Below are 21,041 nucleotides of genomic sequence, written 5' to 3' on the forward strand. Positions count from 1 at the left end.
ACCCTCTTTCAGGTAGTTGAAAGCAGCTATCAAATCCCCCCTCATTCTTCTCTTCTGCAGACTAAACAATCCCAGTTCCCTCAGCCTCTCCTCATAAGTCATGTGTTCCTGTCACCTAATAATTTTTGTTGCCCTCCGCTGGATGCTTTTCAATTTTTCCACATCCTTCTTTTAGTGTGGGGCCCAAAACTGGGCACAGTACTCCAGATGAGACCTCACCAATGTCGAATAGAGGGGAACGATCACGTCCCTTGATCTGCTGGCAATGCTCCTACTTATACAGCCCAAAATACTGTTAGCCTTCTTGGCAACAAGGGCACACTGTTGACTCATATCCAGCTTCTCGTCCACTGTAACCCCTAGGTCCTTTTCTGCAGAACTGCTGCCGAGCCATTCGGTCCCTAGTCTGTAACGGTGCATGGGATTCTTCCATCTGCACTTGTCCTTGTTGAACCTCGTCAGATTTCTTTTGGCGCAATCCTTTAATTTGTCTAGGTCCCTCTGTATCCTATCCCTACCCTCCAGCGTATCTACCTCTCCACCCAGTTTAGTGTCATCTGCAAACTTGTTGAGGGTGCAATCCATGCCAACCTCCAGATCATTAGTGCAGATATTGAACAAAGCTGGCCCCAGGACTGACCCTTGGGGCAGTCCACTTGATACTGGCTGCCAATTAGACATGGAGCCATTGATCACTACCTGTTGCAGTAAGATGAGGCCCTGAAACATAAACCCTTGGTATCAGGGGCCTGGTATGAGACCTAAGGCCTGAGCTAAAGTAATGGTCAAGACTTTGCTAACATAAAGCAAAGTTAAGCTGCGAGCCAGAGCCCTGCTCACAGACACTGGCAAGGAAAAGGCTGAGGTTGCATAGACATATATCTAAAGTGTATTGGACACCAGAACTGTATACAAGTGGTACAAGAACATTTTTATACCATCCACATAGCTAGCAAGGACAGGGGCAAAAGGCTAGTATGATGGACAGAGTTGTTTTGTTTGAACCAACATGTACAAGGTGAGAGGGAACACCTCACTACGTAGAAGGGTGGTGCATAGTTACGTAAAGGGGTTGCACCTCAATACATCAGGAGCGCTGTGTAACTTGTTTGTACCTGTGTATAAGAATGCATCCCTGGGGTGGTGTCTTTGTCCGGCCTAGGGGGCAGCGGAAAGTCCCGCCACTGACTGAGCTGAGTCCATTGCCAGGGAGAACAAATTCGTAGTGCGCCCTGTAGAGTCTATGGGGAACTAACACTGTGCTTTGTTTGAGCAATAAACCTGGCCGACGTGCCTTCATACCTTACTGGAGTCTGGGGTCATTGGGGGTTCTCTCGGGGTCTGCTGTGTTAGCTATCTGCGCAGAGCTGGGACAGCACACAGAGGGAACACGCACGCAGCCGACTGTTATTGTCACCGAACATGAGCAGAGCACCACACCGGTAGCTTCTAACAACAGCCTGAGGATCTAGCCATCTTTCTATCCACTTTATAGTCCATTCATCCAGCCCATACTTCTTTAACTTGCTGGCAAGAATACTGTGGGAGACCGTGTCAAAAGCTTTGCTAAAGTCAAGGAATAACACATCCACTGCTTTCCCCTCATCCACATTGCCTCACTCTTGTTTTCCTGGCTCCTTAACAACCAGGCTTCCCAGATTCAATATAGGCCCCAACCCTGCAGCTCTGAAAAGTCTATCGGCTGCTAAGCTGAGTTCTGGGAATTCCCCTGGTACTGTCCTGTGGTTCCCTGTGAGTGAAGTGGTATCCAGCAGTGGCTCACAGATCTTCCTGCCCAGCCGGATGTCAGTGGGGATGAGGCTGTAATAAAACTGGGAAGACTGAGTGTGTGTGTGTGTATGTGGGGGGTGGTAAGTAGCCTTTAAAAGGTCAGGGAGGGAGAGGGGAGCAGTGCAGGGTAAGCTGCATTAGGGAGCAGCCAGAGTGGGAAGTACAGGCATGGTTTTCATGTTGTCCATCTGCCCTGCCCACGAGCCCTTGGGGAGTCCATGGGTAAGCGTGGTCTGAAGGAGCTCTCCCCTGACTTCTAGTGATGAGCTAGGTGGCGGTTCTCAAACTTCAGTGCATTGCAACTCTCTTCCGACAACAAAAATTACTACATGACCCCAGGCTGGGGGAGACAGGGTAGACAGAGACGAAACCTGAGCCCCACTCTCCCGGGCGGGTAGTGGGGGCCAGAGCCCTGCCACCCCAGGGGCTTCAGCACGGGGTGGCGGGGCTCCATCTTCGGTTTCAGACCTGGGGTCTAGCGAGTCTAACATTGGCCCTGGTTGTGGCCTGATCTATAGATTATGAATAGAAATTTCCAGTTATCACTTTGAGGGTTGACAGGTTCTTGTCCCAAGATCAGGCCTAGTATTATTAAAATGATTATAGAGTTGGGAACCCTGATTTGCACAGGTGTAACACACGCACTATAGGAACGCTTTTATATTTACAAATAAATAATTTATTAATACATTTAGTATTAATGGAAATGAACAATTTTTCCCATCTCAGAACCATTCCAGAGCAGCAGCGACTGGAGGCCATTTTTACTTTGTGCAGCAGGGGGCGATCACTGGTTTGGCAGGGCTCGCTACTGCAAGACAGGGCAGCCGGATTATCAAAAGGCAAAACAAATGTGGTTTGTCACACGCACTCTACCCCAGTAAGGTAGATAGAGATAATACAGAAAGTACATCTGAACATCCATACTCCCACCATCCCTTGCAGAACAACCTGAAACGTTAGCCATTCTCTTCCTCATCACCATCACCTTCCTTATCTTCACCAGTGGCTCTCATTCTGGCCCTTCCCAAGGGCTACAGCTCTCTTCCCTACTACCCTGGGATGCCACTTTTACGATGACGTTACCATGTCTAATGCATATTCAATAGGGGTTTCTCCACGCTTCCTTATTTGTATTTCCTTCCCTCACCAATGTTAAAATGCCCTTCTTCTATAGGTTAGTCTATTTAAGATTTCACCCCATTATCATATACGTCAATTCGTTGCCATGGCACTCTTGGAGACAGATGTTCCATCCAAAACCTTCCAGAAGCTGGTGTCAGTTCATGTTCTGTGGTTGGCCGATGTCATTATGGACAAAATTCCCCCCTACACGCTACTTCCCCAGAATTTATGAGTTACCTATGTTTCTCTATGCCAAAGTTCGTAGGCCTCAAACCTCATGCTAACTGCTGAAGCCAACATCTTAGAGGATACAAGTCAGTAGGTTCCTTGCATTGCTGCTGAATATAATAAAGCAGAATATAATGCAAAGCAGTGAATATAATAGAGGTAAGCTGGTCCACTGAGCTACACTGGCAACCCCAGTAACATGGGATCATGATCGACTTTGGGGTCCCAACCCACGTTTGAGAACCGCTGAGCCAGAGAGAAAAGATTAAGGACCAGGGTGTATTTATATGAACACACCCACTCTGCCTAGGCATCCAGCAGTTGGACCTCTGTTCCCCACGTGATCTATTTGGGCTGGTGTTGGGTTAAAAATCACCTCAGTGTTGAGTGCAGGGGTAGTGGAAGGTGGTTACCCTGACTGTACGAGTGAACGGCAGCAGGACTGTGCTTAGCTTGCCCTGACTGAGGAGATCACCCTAAACTGAACTGCACTCACCAAGCAAGGGGGTGGGATGCCAAAGCCTAGTGAAGAGAGAACAAGAGGGCAGGGGCAGGGTTCTGAGTTGGGGGTGTGGGCTCCAAGAGTCCCAGACACCATTTGAAATCGCTCCCCCTTCTCCTGTTTAAATGCAGAGTTGATTAAGCTGCAGTGAGAGTCTTTATTTTGTCCAATGATCCCTAGAGCTGAAATCATAGACGCCCAGGTCCAGCTGCTGAGCCTTAGACCTGCTGTGGGGTAGGGTTGCAGTGAAAGTGACTGCCTGGCCTGCAGCAGCAGGCGGTTCCCCACTGAGCTGGGTTCCATGGGGGAACCTCAAAATGTGTCACGGTAGCGAGGGGCAGGTGGCAGCAGAGAAGCAGCAGCAGTGGTCTGAGGGGCCACAGTGAGCAATGGCAGAGTGAACGGCGGCAACAGTCATTGCCCAATGCTTCCCCACCCCTCCTTCCCGGGGGTGGAAGGGGAAGCCGTACGAAGGCACCTCTGAGCTCTGGGTCTTTGACAGCAACTGGGACAGCAACTGGGACTGGGGTGCAGTGGAGGGAGAGGAGAGTGATGTGCTACAGGGACATTCGTTCATCGTTCTTTCCGACCACCAGGTGGGAAACGGAGGCAAAGGACACTGCCCAGCGTGCTCTAGGGTCAGTTTGGCTTAGGATTGCACGGTTTTGAATGTGGTTGTGGTATTTGCCCAAACTAATGCCTTTCTCTTTTAATACAAGTTCTCTTTTGTTGTACACAGACTCAATGTTTGTGAGAGGGGAAGTATTACCTCTTAGAGGGGCGCTGTTTCGTTTCCCCAGATTACTGGGCTGGGGCTCGAGCCGATTCTGTGTTGTAGTGTTATGAGGAACCACTAGGTATTGAACCCAGCCCTTGTTGCTGCTGCCTTCACCTGGCAGAAGGGTTACACATGCCACAGTTGATAGGGACCCACCTGGCTCTCCGGTTTCTCAGGATCAAGTCCAAAGGTGCTGCCAACCCCAAACTAGCATGAGATGAATCGCAGAGCCCAGAGGCTGGCCCAGTAACAACAACCAGCCCCACCATTGTTCATCTGGTTTTCGAGCTTTTCTGGGGAAGACGCTGACCCCGGTGGTGTGGGATTATGCCAAGGTCCAAATGCACTTGGAGAGACGTACACAAAATAGCAGCCTCCCCAGAGAGGGGCTTGCTCATTCTGCCCTGGCCCCTGGGGTGAGAGAACTGTTCTTATATCATTTTCCATCCCCCTTTCCCTCTAGCTCCTCCCCGCCCCCATCAGTCCCCTGTCCCGAGCACTCTCCCCCACACTCTCTTGACCCCCATCTATGCCCAATATTCCCTTGCCCCTGTTCATTCCCTCCCTTACCCGCAGCCTCCGACCCTTCACTCCCCCTACATGCCATCAGCCGCCATCCTTCTGCCCACATTCCAATGCATGCCCCTATGTCTCCCTTAGCCCTACCATCCCCTGCCCCCTGATAGGTTCCTAGCCCAGGAGTCCATCTTCCCTGGGGGCAGCCTGGCTTTATTGCCATTGGAAACCATGGGAGATGGTGGCTGTCTTCATTAGGTGTAGCCTCACTTACACCAGCAGAGGCTGTTGTGAAATCACAGCTGTTTTGGCCTGTGGCTTCAGTCCCATTGCCCGTGGTGAGAAATGGCAGCCATTTTGAGAGGGCAAAAATTTGTGAGAAAGACGCAGGACATCAGGAGAAGCTTAAAAAACAGAATTGTGAGAGAATTGGCAGTTCTGGGCAGCCCTGAATCAGTGCATGCCCTCTCACTGTGGAGCCCTGCCTCGCCCCTAGGCATTACCCCTAGTGCAACAGCTGCCAGTTATGTCCACAGAAACAGGGCTGCATTCCAGGGGCTGCTAAACTGCAGCTACTCGAGTCAGACGTTTTTAAATCAACAGGTCCAGATAACGTGCATTTGAGATTGGATGTTTGTTTCTTAAAAGATCTGCTTTAGTTCAAATAGGAATTAATTCAAGGCAGTCCAATGGCCTGTGTTATGCAGGAGGTCAGACCAGATGATCACTTGTTTGCTTAATGATTGCTTCCCTTTGCTCCAAATTGCACAACTCTGCCCACTGAGAAAGCAGAGGCTAATTCACACAGGCCTTAGAACTGCCGTTGGGAGACATTTACTCGTATTAAACAAACGCAGCGTACACCACAGAATTAATCTAATGCACACTGACCTCTAATGTTATCATGAAATTGCACGTTGGGGTGATCATTGGGACTGTTTTCTAACTGAATGATTACACGACATTTGAATGAATGAAAAGTAACAGCAGATGCTCTGTCTAAATCTAGGGCACCAGAACAACTCTGGGGTATTTGTCAAGTACCCCTTGCATCCATCCTTTTTTCGAAAAGGGAGACGTGGTGATCTGGGGGATGTGTCTGTACAACGTGGGAATTCGGGTTGATATTGTGAAGTTGTTATCAAGGGATTGCTGTATTTTTAGTGCCTCTACGTGAATTCCACCACTGCTCGGCGGGACCTGGAGCAGGCACACGCCAGACTGAGGACAATGGGGAGTACTCAAGTTTTAATGACTCTTCTTTGTGTACCTTCTCCTTGGGTTGATGGCGGCAGAGGGGAAAAAATAATTCAAAACGCAGCTCTTTAGTGGGAGGGAAAACTCTGGCAAGCCATGAGCCTGAAAAAGGCTTAGAGGTGATGGAGGACAGCTAGTTAGAATGCAAAGTGCACGGAGAGATGGCACCAAATCAGCAAATGCAGCTGTAGCCTGCATACAAAGAAGAGTCATGGCTCTGCATGGGTGGTGTGAGCCTGCCTGGAATCCTGCACTAATTTCTAGGCACCGCTGTACCAGAAGGAGGGAAGGAATTTAAGGGAGAGCAATACCAATCATTTGGGGTTTGGAGGGATTGATTTATAACCCTCAGCCACCTTCGGGGAGCTCTGCGGAGAGTAGAGATCCCAGGGAGCGGCCTATAAAAGGGTCCATTCTCTTGGCAGCAGCAAGCACAGCAGGGAATAAAAAAAGAATAAGCAGGGAAAGGATGGAGTTGGACTGATGGCTTTGTTTTGATTTGTACCTTCCCTCACAGGGAAAGATGGAGGCTTTAAAAAAGTACCTTATTAAAGAAAATGATGAGACACGGGAAAAGTCAGAAGGGTGTTGCTTCAAAAACAAAGCCACCTGGGCATGAGAAAACCAGGGGTTTGACTTTCAAATAAGAAGTGGCAATGGAAAAAGCACAGGGGTTTTTAGACAAAAAAACCCAAACCAGATCAGACCAGACTGTGAGCCATGCAATAGCTAGTCCCTGTAACATGATCTTATCGGTGTTATTCTTCGTGAAAACCATGTGTTATGGTTGATGTTAAAATTAGATTGTCCAACTCGTCATAGCAGAGACAATGTCTTCCTTTATGCCTATCCTGTGACCACAGGTTTTCTGTCATGACTGTGGCCTCCAGGCACTAACAGAAACAATAAAAACCACAAGGCTGAAAAGAGCTGCATTTGCTTATTTGTTGGATAAGAGACAACAAAGACGTATGCCATTCGCAGGCAGCTATAAGTTTACACATTTCTGAAAGGTGTCTCCACCGCGGCCCTGAATCAGTAAGGACTGCAGCATGTGTTTAAGACCAGTGACTATTCCTGTGCTGAAAGTTACACAGATATTTATGTGCTTTGCTGGATGAGGGTCAGCACGCTCTGCACCTTTGCAGGACTGAGTCTGGGCTGAAGTTAAGGAAGGGAAGACACAAAGAGGGTCCTGACAGCCAGATCTATCTGTCAATGAAGAAGCCTCCAAAGAGCTTCTTGTCTTAACCTTACCCCTCCCCACTTATCCCGCTTACTGCAGCAGAGTGCTTTGCATTGCTGTAACTCTGCAGTGCCTGGCTTTCAGAGGGCTCATGTTGGTCTCTCACCACATCCTGGAAGGGCATTGGGCAACCCTGACTCTGCATTAACAAAATTATTTAATCTCTCAGCAGGTTGCTTCCCACTGCAGCCTCTAGCCTCGACCACCTGCTTGTCTGTTTCTCCCGTGTCTCTGTGCTCTCTTCCCACAGCCCAGGCCGGTTGCTAATGGATGGGGCATGCAGAGGTACTGCCCCCCAGGACATTTCTTTGCCCCGTGTAGAAATTAGATTTGTTATCTGAGTTACCTCAGATTTCAGGCCTAAGTCCCCAGAGTAGGAGTCACAATTCTAGTAGCCAGCGGGGGGCCGGGGAAGGTGGAGGCGTGTTATTAACAGTGTTTCAGCTAAATGAAGGGTGGAGATGGCATTGCATTGCTGATATTAATAGATGTGTAACCCTGGTAAGAAAGTGTCTGCACAGAGTGTCTCTGCTGGGAGCCTTGCAAAGTGCACAGAGTTGCAAAGTGGGGATGCTGGGTTCGATGAAAGCAGTTTCTGTGACCAGACCGTGCCTACTTGTTTGGAGGGAAAAGAAGGAGAGAGGAGAGGAGCAAGTTCGTTTCGAACTGAGAGGGGAACCAAAGGCTCCTTTCGGAGGGCATCAGAGAGTGTGCCTGGGCTGCCTAGAACTAGAATGCTCCTCTAGAATCCAGAAGAAACCTTAGATGGACTGTCCAGGGGGACTGGGACACTACTGCAGAGTTGAGGGGAACTGACTGACAACAGGGTTGTAAGCACATTTCTGTTCAAGCCGACCAGGCCTTTTGCATTCCTTGTTGGCTGTATGCCCACCCTGACGCAAGGTGGAATGGGAGTTGATACGGTTTTTATCAAATCTGGATTTTGCTGTTGGGAAAATGTACTTTCTGAAGACAAAGGTTTAATGACACATGAAAACTGCTTAGTCCACTTGAATGCAATGGCTGATTGGACTAGGGTTGCCACTTGTCCGGTTTTTGGCTTCTGTGTCCAAGTGCCATTTAGGGTTGCGGGTGCCCAGTTTTCAACCAGAAAGCCCGGTCAAAAAGGGGACTTGGCCACCCTAAATGGCACCCGAATCAAAAGTCCAGTTACTATGGGACAGGGAGAGGCACCGGGTCATTAACCCATGCCAGCCCCTTCTTACCCAGGGCCGCCTCCTACCTGCAGGCAGGCTCCTCAAAATGATTCAGTGAACAGAGCAATGGGGCAGGAAGGGGGAGGGGTGTGCTGTTACCAGCTTTGCCCATTACTTTGGGATATGCTCATTTATTAGGGTTACTCTTCGGGGGGCAGGGGGATGTCTGTACTTCTATCCATGTACTGCTTGCGTCACTTGTGTTCTCATACCGAGCTCTACTTCTCCCTGCTGCAAGTTCCCTCCCAATGGGGAGCCCCTGCAGGACCTAGGTTCCCCAGGGCTGGGTTCTTCTGGCCCCAGAATCAGATGAGCACACACACACATTAACAGAGTGCGTCTAAGAGGACTGGGTTAATCAGTACTCCCAAGTTGACCCCTTATGTGCCCCTGGGCTCAGCAGCCTGGGCCGAGCAGCACTTCCATGCTGCCACCCTCCTATTCCCAGGTTCAGCATGTCCCTGACCCCACTTTCACATTGCAATTGTTCTGGTCGTGACCCACGGATGAGCAAACCCCACAGGATTGTTGGGCGCTGCAGGGATCTTTAGCTTAGGTCCAAGGAGTGTTGCTGCACAGCAAACGAGGAAACCAAAAAACACACACAAGGGGGGTGGGAGGAGAGAGAGAGAGAGAGAGAGAGAGAGAAGCAACCAGCTTAACCATGAAAGTTATTTATTGCCAGGTAATAACCATACAAGGGGAGCCAAACAAACAAAACAGTGATAATATTAAATCTAACTTAAATTTGATTATAAAAGTCAGGTTTAGGAAACTATAACTGATCACACCAGTCAGGGTCCGAAGGCTACACCGACAGAGAGAGAGAGAGAGAGAGAGCTGGGTTCTCACCAATCCATGAAGCTTGAACTGATCAGGCGAGTTGGTGGTAGCTGAGGGTCCGGAGTGCTGGAGACAGGCAGAGCCCCCAGCACGATCAGTCGGGAGAAGATGACATCCCAATGGAACTGATGCAGATTTTGGATCCAGGCATCAGAACACTTACTTGAGCATGGGTAGGGGTTTTTGTAGGGACAGAACAATGGTTCAAGGGAGAACACTAGATTCGTTTATCGGTAAACTGATGGCTCAAGGGAGTATACCAAAGTTGTTTTGTTCAGGCTAGACAATAAGAACTGATCATTCCTGGCTATGGGCGATGTTCCCTGGAGGGAGCTCATAATGCAATTAGGCAGCTTCTGTATTTTGGATACCAATAAAGGATTTATTACTAGAATTGGTCTGATAACTACTGAGCTGGGTGCGTGCAGGCGTGAGTTCATTAACATCTGGAGCAGAGATTCCCCATCATGCAGTGCTTCCCTGCTTTTCTGGTCTCAGATTTCCGTGCAATTCTTGCCTGGGAATCTCTGTTCTCCATTCGGTATGCTAAGGTAGATGCCTCCCTGTTTCATCTTTAGTGCAAATGAGGCTAGGGGAGTTTCCTTAATCCTGTCACCCTTGTCTGGAGGGGTTTAGGTGTGTCTCCCAATGCCTTTTTATTGCTTTTTGTAAGTCTTTTGTAAGATGCATGTAATGAAGCATCAACACTTGGTTGTGCCAGCAAAATAGCCAAGATACTGCCCACCAAAATGTCAAGATTCCATAGTCACAGAGCACTTGCTCATGGACACTTTGGAATGCAGGTACCACTGGTCCCAGGTTCATCATAGGCTGATTGATGAAACCAGGGGTGAATTGCAAAGGAGATTCTCTGAGATGAACTACAAGTTTTACAAAAGCTTGTCAGCAATCTGTTCCATCAGCTCTCCAGACGTTGTCATATTGGAATCACTGTGTGCTTTGATTGACTTGGGTGGGTTAGATCAGTGGTTCTCAACCAGAGGTAAGGGGCCCCCTGGGAGGCAGCAAGCAGGCTTCAGGGGGTCTGCTAAATAGGGCCAGCGTTAGACGCATTGGGGCACAGGGAAGAAAGCCGACGCCTCACCGCATGGATCTGAATCCCAGGGCCCTGAACCTCGTCACTCGGAGTTGAAGCCCACCCCTGAGCAATGTAGCTTTGTGGGGGGCTCGAGGCAACTGCCATGTTTGCTACCCCCTAACGCTGGCCCCGGCTTTTATATGCAGAAAAACAGTTGTTTGGGCACAGGTGGGCTGTGGAGTTTTTGTAGCCTGTTGAGGGGGCCTCAGAAAGAAAAAGGTGGAGAACCCCTGGGTTAGATATTGAAAAAGTGAAAGTTGAAATGGCTGGATTTGAGGCATGGATAAATAAGAGACATTGCAAAAAATGTGATGAAGGTCTAGATGTTGGCAAGGAATTAAAGGAGGCTTTCTCACATATGTTTGAAATGTTTATAGTGGTCTTGTTGTTTGGAGCATTAACTGCAGCATGTGAGAATTCCTTCTCTTGTCACAGGTCCCTATGCATGGCAGACTCTTCCCTGAACTGATTTGTAAGGCTGCAGCCTCTCCACCTTCCAGGCCCATTGCTGCCACAGCACCTATAATTCGCTAGCCAGTTTGCAATGGCTTGGCTGAGCGGTGGCTGGCAGCTCCGGCAGAGAGAACAGCTCTCGAGCCCCAAGCCTGCCCACACATGACCACAAGCCGACACCACTTGCGACCAGCGGCCGAATTGTGTGACATCTGGTTTTTGTTGCACGTTGTGCTGTAATTGGTTATTAACTATGAAGCCTATTGTTAGGGATGTTTACTCACTCTGTCAAACAAATAGATCAGCAGGAGTCATGCGCAGTGATGAAAGCTGGAGAAAGTAGCCAGGAGTTGGAGCCAAGGGTCAAAGACCGGTTACTTGGAGTGAGACCAGGAAGGAAGGAGAAGCGGCTGGGCTTAATAGCCAGTCTGCTGACTCTTCCCACCAATGGGGCGGGGTAGCCAATCAGGCAGCCTACTGCAGGCCAGCTGATGTGCTCATTAAGTTGCCCAGAGACTGGCCCTGCTGCAGGCCCTGAGTTAGTTGGTTACAGAAAAGAGGAAGGTCCTAGTCCAGGGGCTTGGGGATTTCGGGAGAGGGTTCCTGCTAGGGGTATCAGGTGGAGAGAGGTGTAGAGAAGGAGGAGTGGTCCCTGCTTCTTCTGCCCCCAAATTCTATTAATGCCTCCCCTGGCCCCAATGCAATCAATGCTGCTGCCCCCCACCCCAAGTCATCCATCACCCCAAGTCATCCATCACCCCTGAGCATCCATCTCCCCAGGCTGTCTCCTTCCCCATCCCTGATGTAGCTGGCTGCCTCCGTGGTTCTCCTGACTCCCTATCTGGTGGGCTGCTCCGCTCTCTGGAGCCCCATCCTTGCTGGCTCCCCGGGTGCTGCCTGGGGACCGCCAGGCTGCCTGACTCTCCTCACCGCTGACTCCCCAGACAGCCAGCTTCCTGGTCTGCCCAACAATTCCCACCTGCCCTGCTCCTTGCAACTCCTTGCTGCCTGCCTTCCCATCTGCCTGCCTGGCAGGCTGCCCCACTCCTTGAGCTCCCCAATTCCCAGTGCTGCCTGCTTCCCGCTTTGCGGGGCTGCCCCGCTCCTTGGTGCCTTGGGCTGCACAGCCAGCTGGGCCGATGGGGAGTCGGGCAGCTGGAGGCATCATGGAGCCAGGGCAGTCCAGCAGCCTGCCAGGCCGGGAGGTAGGCGCCCTCGGGTGCTGGGAGATCAGGGTGCTGAAGAGCGGGCTAGCCAGGCATTCTGGGAACGTGTTTTGCTTTTTAAAAACCATTTTTAAAAGACGGAAACATGTTAGACTTTTCAGTCCCCTTTCCCAATTAGTTTTTAAGTTTTCATCCAGATTTGGGACAGAAAGATTTATCGCCAACTGGAACTTTTTCACAGGATGGAGCTTCTCTGTGCAGGCCAGCTGCACTGGTGACCCCAGTCCCTCTCTCTGCACCTAGAAGGCAGGGAGCAGGGTCCCCAACATCATTGCTGTTGGAACCCCGTATGGAAAAGGTTAAGAATCACCAGGTTAGACAATAGAGCAGGGATTTTCCACCGCTGGTGTCTGTCGCTTATGCAGTGTATTAACCATCTCCTTGTGCAAAAGCTTTTGGCGGGGAAAGGAAACCAAACAAAATAAAATTTGCTGGAGCACTGAATTCTGTTAAGTCTCTGAGACTTGTTGCCTCTGGCTGCTTTTGAACTAAGAAAAAAAAACCATGCCAGCAAACTCCCCTGCAGGTACCACACCCAGCCATCAATCTCCTGTCTCCTCCCCCCAATGCACAAACTTTGCATGAGCTGCCTTCACAGGCAACCACCAAGATCATCATTTATAACCAGCCCCCCAAGAAGCAGCTTCCTGATCTGCCCAGTCTGTGACGGCAGGCCGAAGATGAAGGCTTTTCTTCTCGCCCTGCTGGTGGCGGTTCTGTGTGTGGAGCAAGGTGAGATGCTGCTCATGATTCCTCTGTGCCAGACAAAGAGCCAGGGAAGCAGCTAGAAATGGCAGGGGCAGAGGGGGATTTTTGCAGCACCGTGGGCAAAGATTCTACCTTTAAGTGGGAGTTGGCACTTCTGCAAACTTCCCTTTGCAGCCAGCCGCTTGGTCATGCGAAGCAACGGCTGGTGCGTTGGCTGTCTTTTGAGCACTAGGTCAGCCTAGATATTTACAATAATCTTATGAGTCTGGGAATCTAGTACAGACATTGTTTATTGTACGTATTACAGGAGGAGGCAGAAGCCACAGTTAAGATTCGGGGCCCATTTTGCCAGCTTACAAACACATTAAAAAGCAGTCCTTGCCCTGGAGAGTTTACAGTCTAAAGTAAGACACAGTGTAATAAGGGGGTTGAACACACAATTGGATGGGGGCTGGGTTAGGGTTGCGGTGCTAGGAACACAGATTAGCCAAAGAGCAATTGGACAGTTTCAAATCAAAGGATATTTTAAAAATACACCTGCAAATATATCAGTGGCCATGGTTCACAGGCGGCCGTGCAAACGTAAACAAACTGTCTGGTGGCCCGCCAGCAGATTACATTGATGGGCCGCAGGTTGCCCACTACTGTCCTAGAGAGTTTATAGTGCAAATTGGACAGGAAGTGATGCATGAGGGTGACATAGAGAAGGAGGGGATGGGTTAAGGAAGAAAAAGATCTGTCCACGGGCTGCAGGTTGCCCACCACTGCTCTAGGAAATGCACCTTGCCTCTCCATTTGTTTCTATAAAGCATCTTGCATGTTTCTGACACTGTAATAATAATAACCAAGCTTGTTTGGCAAGTCAGAATGAATTCTCTGGTCTTCCATGTGATACCCATCAATAAATAACACATCATGTCATTCACATTTCATTTGTCAGAGCCAGTGTGAGCTCATATCACAATGACCACCCGCCATCGATTAGTACCTGTCTCTTTGCAAATTAGTCCTTATAAAATATTGGACCTGCTCTAGCCAGGAAGGCGTTGTTTCCCCCATGCATATTAGCCCAGGTGCACTGTGGATTTTTGTGCCTTCCTATGAAGCATCAGGCAATGATCACTGCAGAAGGTAGAATGGTGAACAACTTGAACATATGGTCTGATCTGGGATGGCACATCTTCTGTATGTAACACTGACTACGTAATACAGACATGGTAATCAGAGGGGACTGAACCTAGGGTCTTGAGCTCCAAACTGTAGGCCAGTATCACTCAAACTAAAGGAGAACACTGTTAGCTATAAGAAGGAGGTCGTTGAAAGTGCTTGGACCAACCCGTAGAGGGAGGCACGCTCACTCTCTTAGCTAGTGTCACAGAATCACAGAAATGTCGGGTTGGATGAGACCCCAAGAGGTCATCAAGTCCAGCCCCCTACACTGAGGCAGGACCAAATAAACCTAGACCATCCCTGACAGATGTTTGTCCAACTTGTTCTTAAAAACCTCCAATGACTGGGATTCCACAACTTCCCTTGGAAGCCTCACAGTTCAGGTTTTCTAAACCTTTTATCATTTTTGTTCTCTCCTCTGGACTCTCTCCAATTTGTCCACCTCTTCTGGTGCCCAGAACTGGAGACAGTACTCCAGCTGAGGCCACACCAGTGCCAAATAGAACAGGACAATTACCTCCTCTGTCTTACGTACAAGACTTCTGTTACTAATATTAGCCTTTTTTGAAACTGTGTCACATTGTTGACCCATATTCAATGTGTGAACCACTATAACCCCCAGCTCCTTTTTAGCCGTGCTACCACCTAGGTAGTTGTTTCCTATTTTGTAGCTGTGCATTTGATTTTTCCTTCCAAACTGTAGTACGTCGCACTTAACTTCCTTGAATTTCACTTTGTGGATTTCAGACCAATTCTCGAATTTGTCAAGGGCATTTTGAATTCTAATCCTGCCCCCGAAAGTGCTTGCAACCCCTCCCATCTTAGCATCTTCCGCAAATGTAATAAGCATGCTCAGTACTGGCCACTGCGGGACCCCACAGGATTCGCCTTCCCAGTTTGACGCTGAACCATTGATAGCAGTCTTTCAATCAGTTGTGCAACCATCTTATCGGAATTTAATTTAGAACACCTTTCTCTGCTTTGCTTATGAGAATGTCATATAGGATGGGGTCAAAATCAAGCTACATCATGCCTACCGCTATCCCCCATCCACTAGGCTAGTTGTCAAAGAAGGAAATTAGGTGGGTTTGGCATGATGATTTCTTGAGAAGTCCAGGCTTATTTTTGTTTTATAACCCTATTACCTTGTCTGTAACATTCTGGCTTTGGAAAGGAACATGCTGAGAAAGTATTTACAAATGTGTGTCACGGAGGGCGCTGGGGGAACTTTTCAGAGGCATAAATAGCAGTTGCATGCCCAGCTGCCATTTATGCCTTTGAAAATTTGCTCCTCTGTGTTTTGGGTCCAATCCTGAAGTCCTTACTCAGTCGACTCACAGGGAAACCTATCACTGGCTTAAGTGAGAGTTCGGCCTGAAATAGCAGCTGAGAACATCAGGATATGGTCCACTTTGATGCTCATTAGCAGCAGGTGACAGGGATGGGGACTGTAGACCAGGAACCAATAACATATTCCTGCACGCCTCTAACATGGGCTGTGTTTTTCTTTTGCAGCTCACTCGCTGGTGTGCTTCAACCTCCCACTGGGGTTGTCTGGCATCAACTACATGTTAAAGTAGTGAAAACTACTGTGTGACCACGTATCTTGGTGCAGGAATTGGTAAGTTTGGGCATATTCTACCTATTGTCTTTCCATAGCACTTTCCCTGAGGACATCCTGCTCCAGCTCCAGATCACTGGGTTTTCCTTCCTCCATCTGCTGGAAGGATGGGACATTGCTGGTGTGGAATTGGGGAATCACTCCTTGAAACCAAATGGCAGGAGAACTTTGCTGGGAGGCACTAAGGGGGCGGGAGCCCCCGTGCTCATTAGTGAGGTTTGCAGCCGAGGGAGTGACGCAGAGGAGGGCAGTGCAGGCAATGTCAGGCTTCGTGTACGCCAATGCGGGGGCTCCATAGCTACCCCTCCAGCATTGGCTGAAGTCCTGAAATGAGGCTCTTTATAGCCCAGTCCTGCAGATGCTCCCCAGCAGTGGGTTCTGCTACTGCTGAGGTGGGCGAGGGCTGGGACTGAGTTCCCACCTGCTCCTCAGCGGCCCTGCAGGGGCTGCCATGGGTGTCAAAGAGAAGGAGGCTGCCTGCCTGAGTGGCTGCCAGCCTTGAATGGCGCGAGGGAGCAGTTAGAAAGGGCTCAGTGGATCCTCTGCTTCTCAGCAGAGGTTCTCAGGGAAGCAGCCTCCTCTGCTCTGCTGCATTCTTGTGGCATCAAGCCCACCCCCCTTTCCCTCCGGTTTCTTGGGGGGAAAAGATGGCTGCCTTTGTCCCTGGACCGCAGGGGAAAGGACGTCTCCCAGCTGTGCCCCTCCTGCGCCCGATTGCACCCAGCGGCAATTATACACAAGTGTAAATGTCATTGCCAGCCTCTGCATTTTGAGCGGACTGTGAGTAGCCAGTTCCTGGGGAGGCTCACTGATACTACTTGCCATGTGGTTCAGTTATCAAAAGTAGCGGCAGGCTATTGAGTTGTGCAGGGAACTCGCTCAGGGGATGAGAATGTTAGGCTCTGGTAGAGGCCTTCTTACAGGATGGGGGAGCAGGCAGATACCGGACACAGTGTTGGTATATAATACTCTAAATATTTGTATTGATTACAGTATAAACCCCACTCACTCCACATTCACACTCCTTTCATACTACACCAGAATTAGAAGATCCAAAGGACATCCCGACGGCCAGTCGAAATTCAGTCCGATCACAAGGCGTGGGGAGCCCCACGTTACACACCTCTTCTTTTTCAGAGCTCTGGGTTGATGTCTGACTCCAAATATCAGATATGTCAGGCAATTATTTATAGACCAGTTCGTCGCATCATCAACTTTTTTTCTGTTTATGAAGCCTTTCACCCATAACTCCAGGCAAACAGTTCTGGGCAGCTCACCAGTCGAAATTCAGTCCAATCACAAGGCGTGGGCAGGCCGCCATAATCCAAGATGTTCCATTTCCCCCAATTCTTGCATAACTGCAGAGCTGGTGTTATTCCCTTCCTGTTAATTCTTCCTATTTCCTATTCCCTATTCCCATAAAAGTTGTTTTTGCGCAGACAATTCTTGACCGCTCATAACCGTGACTCCTTGCTTCAGCTGTCAGCACTCAACTCACGCCCTCATGTCAAACACACAGCATTTATACTAGGCCCATATGGCCTATCGCGTGTTACAACATATACATCACAACATATATTGGGTATATTGGTGTCTGCTGCTTAATCTGCTGTGACCTAGCTACTACCAGCTCTTTAAAGCACTGAGGCTCAAGAGCAGGAGACAGGGCTCAGTCACCTCTGTGCTGCGTCCCCGCAGCCCCCACTGAACTCCCAAAGCCCTGTCCCAGCATGCAGTGGGCAGTGTGACAATCTGGAATGGATTCTCAGGGTTCATTGGCTGTTCCCTTGTCCTGGCCAGGAATCTGAAGGGGATGTTCCCAGATTGTTACATACGGGTCTGTAACTGCTAGGAAGAGACTAATGCTGTTTTTATGGTATATAATAGGAGTAGTGACTTCTCATGGCTGGGCATTCAGTGGCAGAGATAAGGCTGTGAAGCTATTAACTGCAGGGCCGTTCACCAAATTGCCCCACATTTCCTGGTGCCCTATGCAGCTGCGTGTTACTCCAGCGGCCAGCCCTATCCTCTGGCAGGCTAAGCTGGTCAAGAAAGCTGCCCCCGCTCCTGCTCCGCGCCCACTCCTCCCCTTCCCCATACCCCCACCCCTGCTCTGTCCCTGCCCCGCCTTTTCCCACCCTTGCTCCGCCCCAGCCCCACCCCCACTCCACCCCTTTCCCTGAGCTATGTCCCGGGGGACTGCAGCAGGAGTCGGGCGCATCCCGCACTCACTGGGCGGTAGGAAGTGGAGCGACCCAGCCCCAGCCCGCTCCGCTCCGCCGGCTCCTGCATGAAAATCAGCTACTTGGTGCTGGCCATGGTGATCTTGGCCAGCTTCGTCTATATCAGGGCCGGACTGTGATCAGGTCAGGAAAAAAGAACGTGATGGCCTGAAGAACCTGCTCAGGCTTCTCCAACGAGACACCAAACCGCCTCTGTGCAAAGCTATACTGGGGTTACCAATGGTGCCCTTTCTTCCAAACTCTCTCTCAGATCCCATTAGACAATACCTGCCCTCTTGCCATACACAAGAAAATCCTGTGCTATCACTGGGTGCCCCTCTGTGCCTCTCAGCAGATCTGGATGGCTGCTCCCATGGGTTTGGGCACAGGAGGCCTGGGAAGCTCAAATGAACAGTGCTGCCTCACTGGGGAGATGCCCGCTTGCACTCCTGACCCATCAGGAAATGGTGGATAATGTTGGCAGGGTTTCTGCTTTTATACCCATAGTCCCAGTTGATGGGGCTGATTAAAAAAAAGGTCAGGGCTCACCAGGAAATGTTTAGCCCAAACCACCTCCAAAGCGGAATACTTAAAGACTCCTGCCTCTTGCTACCGCAGAGACATTTCCCATCCACGTCACGCTAGGGATCAGCGCCAGACTGAGTGCCGGGAAGGCATGATCCAAAAACAAACCTCAGACACATTCACCCCTGGTTGGATTCTGGTTTTTTACATTGTTTTCTTTATTCTGCTCCTTGGATGACTTTTCTTATGTAAAAGGAATGCAGTGCTCGCACCGTGAAGAATGTGAGCATCACACCTGAATAAACACATTCCTGTTCTTGCCTGAGCCCAGATGTATTGTGTGTCTGTTTGCTTGCTGGAAAAATAGGGTGTGTAAGGTGCCCTTAGCCGAAAAATCAACTCATGGGTGCAGCACAACTGCTCCTTGGGACAGCGGCTCTATGGTTCTCATCAGCGCCCTCTCTCTTGACACTTTTCATGCTAACACAGACCTTTACCTCCCATGCCTGCTCCCATCCCCCCTTCAGTATGGGTCCAGATGAAGGAACACTTGTTCTTCCCAGCTGTGGTAGCTGTAACTTGTCCCACAGACCAGATGCTGCCTTGTATCGTTTTACTCCCTCAAAGCCCTTTCGGATTCAGTCCGTATGACTGAGGCTGGACAGGATGAAGCGTGAGTCTAGTCTACCATAGATGTGTCATATGGGACTGGAGCAAACGCTATGGGAACAAAACCGCTGCAGGGTCAGTCTGTAGGTTAGATATTAGCGTCTCTCCGATTCCTGCCTTCCATCGTCAGTGAGTGGTGATGTAAAACCGTGCAGCTCTATTTAAAAACAGCCATTATGAGCAAACTTTTTTAAGCCCTTGTCGTCATTCCAGAGCGCCCCCATGCGGGCAGGTGTGGTGTTGCAGGCGAGCCCTTACTTTGTTTTCCCCTCACCCAGGGTGGTGGCAAGTCCAAACAGCCTGTTAAATTTTAAACAGCACCCCCTAGTGGAGGGTGTCATTTGTGAACAGAAAAGCCCAGGGAGAACATCAACAAAACTTTCATCCCAACATCCTGGCGGGAGACTAGGTCATCTTAGTCCATGTCCCCTACCTGAGTGCCATGTTCTCCTCTGCCCAGGCTCTTCCCCCGGGGTTCCCTTGGTTCCAGTCTCTGCCCTGGGGTTGTGCCTCTTGCCCCTGCTGGAGTAACTTCCTTCTCTGGAGCCAGTGGGTCAGGGAAGTCCGTCCACTGGGACCCTTCTCAAGGGAAAGCAGGTGATCCACGCGAGGCCGAGCTTCCAGACTGTGTCTGGGTGACCGTTGGCTGAGACCAGGTCCTTTTGGGTGCCTGCAGATTGCTGTCCTGTATCTAGGAGGTGCCCATCTCCATGAGCTCCTCTGAGAGGCTCGCTGTCTCCATGGGTTCCCCAGAGAGCCCTGCTCAGCCCTCTGGCTCAGGTTTCTCCTGCGAGCTGCCCTTTGGAGCTGCCCTCTAACTGAGCAGGGGTAACCTTTATTAATTAGCCACCCAGGTCAGCCGATTACCCCAACTAGGGCTAAACACTTACTTTTTCTTTAAGGATGTAGACTGAAATCATGACATATCCACCTTACTCCAGGGGCTTTAAGGAAAATAATAATTATCATGAGACTCATGAGAGTTGGCAATGCTGAGTTTCATAGAATCCAAGGCCCAAAAGGGACAGTCTGACCCCCTCTATAACACAGGCCAGAGAAGTTCCTTGAAAAAATTCCTAAGGATTATCCTTTAGAAAAACATCCAACCTGGATTTAAAAAATGGCCAGTGATGGAGAATCCAATATGACCCTTGGTACATTGTCCCAAGGGTTAATTCTCTTCACTCTTAAATATTTACACCTTATCTCTAGTACAGTGAAAGCCTTTACAGGTGACACTTTACGTCTCAAATGCTTTTACAGTCCCTTCCTCCCCCCCCCCCCCACTTTTTTCTGTCTTGAATAAAAGTTTGAATAGATGTGAATGACGGTTGTTACAATCGCAGTCAATGGTGGTCGCTTGATGTGGACGTTCCAACAGTGCCTTGTGGAGGCACCTTAAAGAACTGGCTGCAGGTAACTTGCCAAGAGTCACCCATGAAATCTGTGGTGGAGAAGACAATCAAACGATGGTCTCCCAAGTTCCAGACCAGCATTCTAGCCGCTGGCTCACACCAAAGACTTGATTTGCCTACCTGAAGAGGAATGGCTGAGGAGGTAGCATCTACATATAATGCCTAATCCAAAGGGATAGCCCTAGGGACTAGACAGGAAGATTAGTTATCTCTATACTCTCTTGCTCTCCAGAGGACTTTGGCTAGTAGTCACATTGCTTTTCACCTTTCTTATCTACAGGAAAGGGAGGCTAGTTGCAACCTTTCCATTCTAACTGCTCTAGTAAATGACTGCTTGTCTATTAATAGTGTGTGTGAGCCCATTCGGATTTTTTTTCTTAAAGCCTCAGCTTCTGGAGTCATGAGATCATGTGAGAACTTCAGATTTCAT

This window comes from Caretta caretta, chromosome 2 (genome assembly GCF_965140235.1).
Source record: "Caretta caretta isolate rCarCar2 chromosome 2, rCarCar1.hap1, whole genome shotgun sequence".
Classification (NCBI taxonomy): Eukaryota; Metazoa; Chordata; order Testudines; family Cheloniidae; genus Caretta; species Caretta caretta.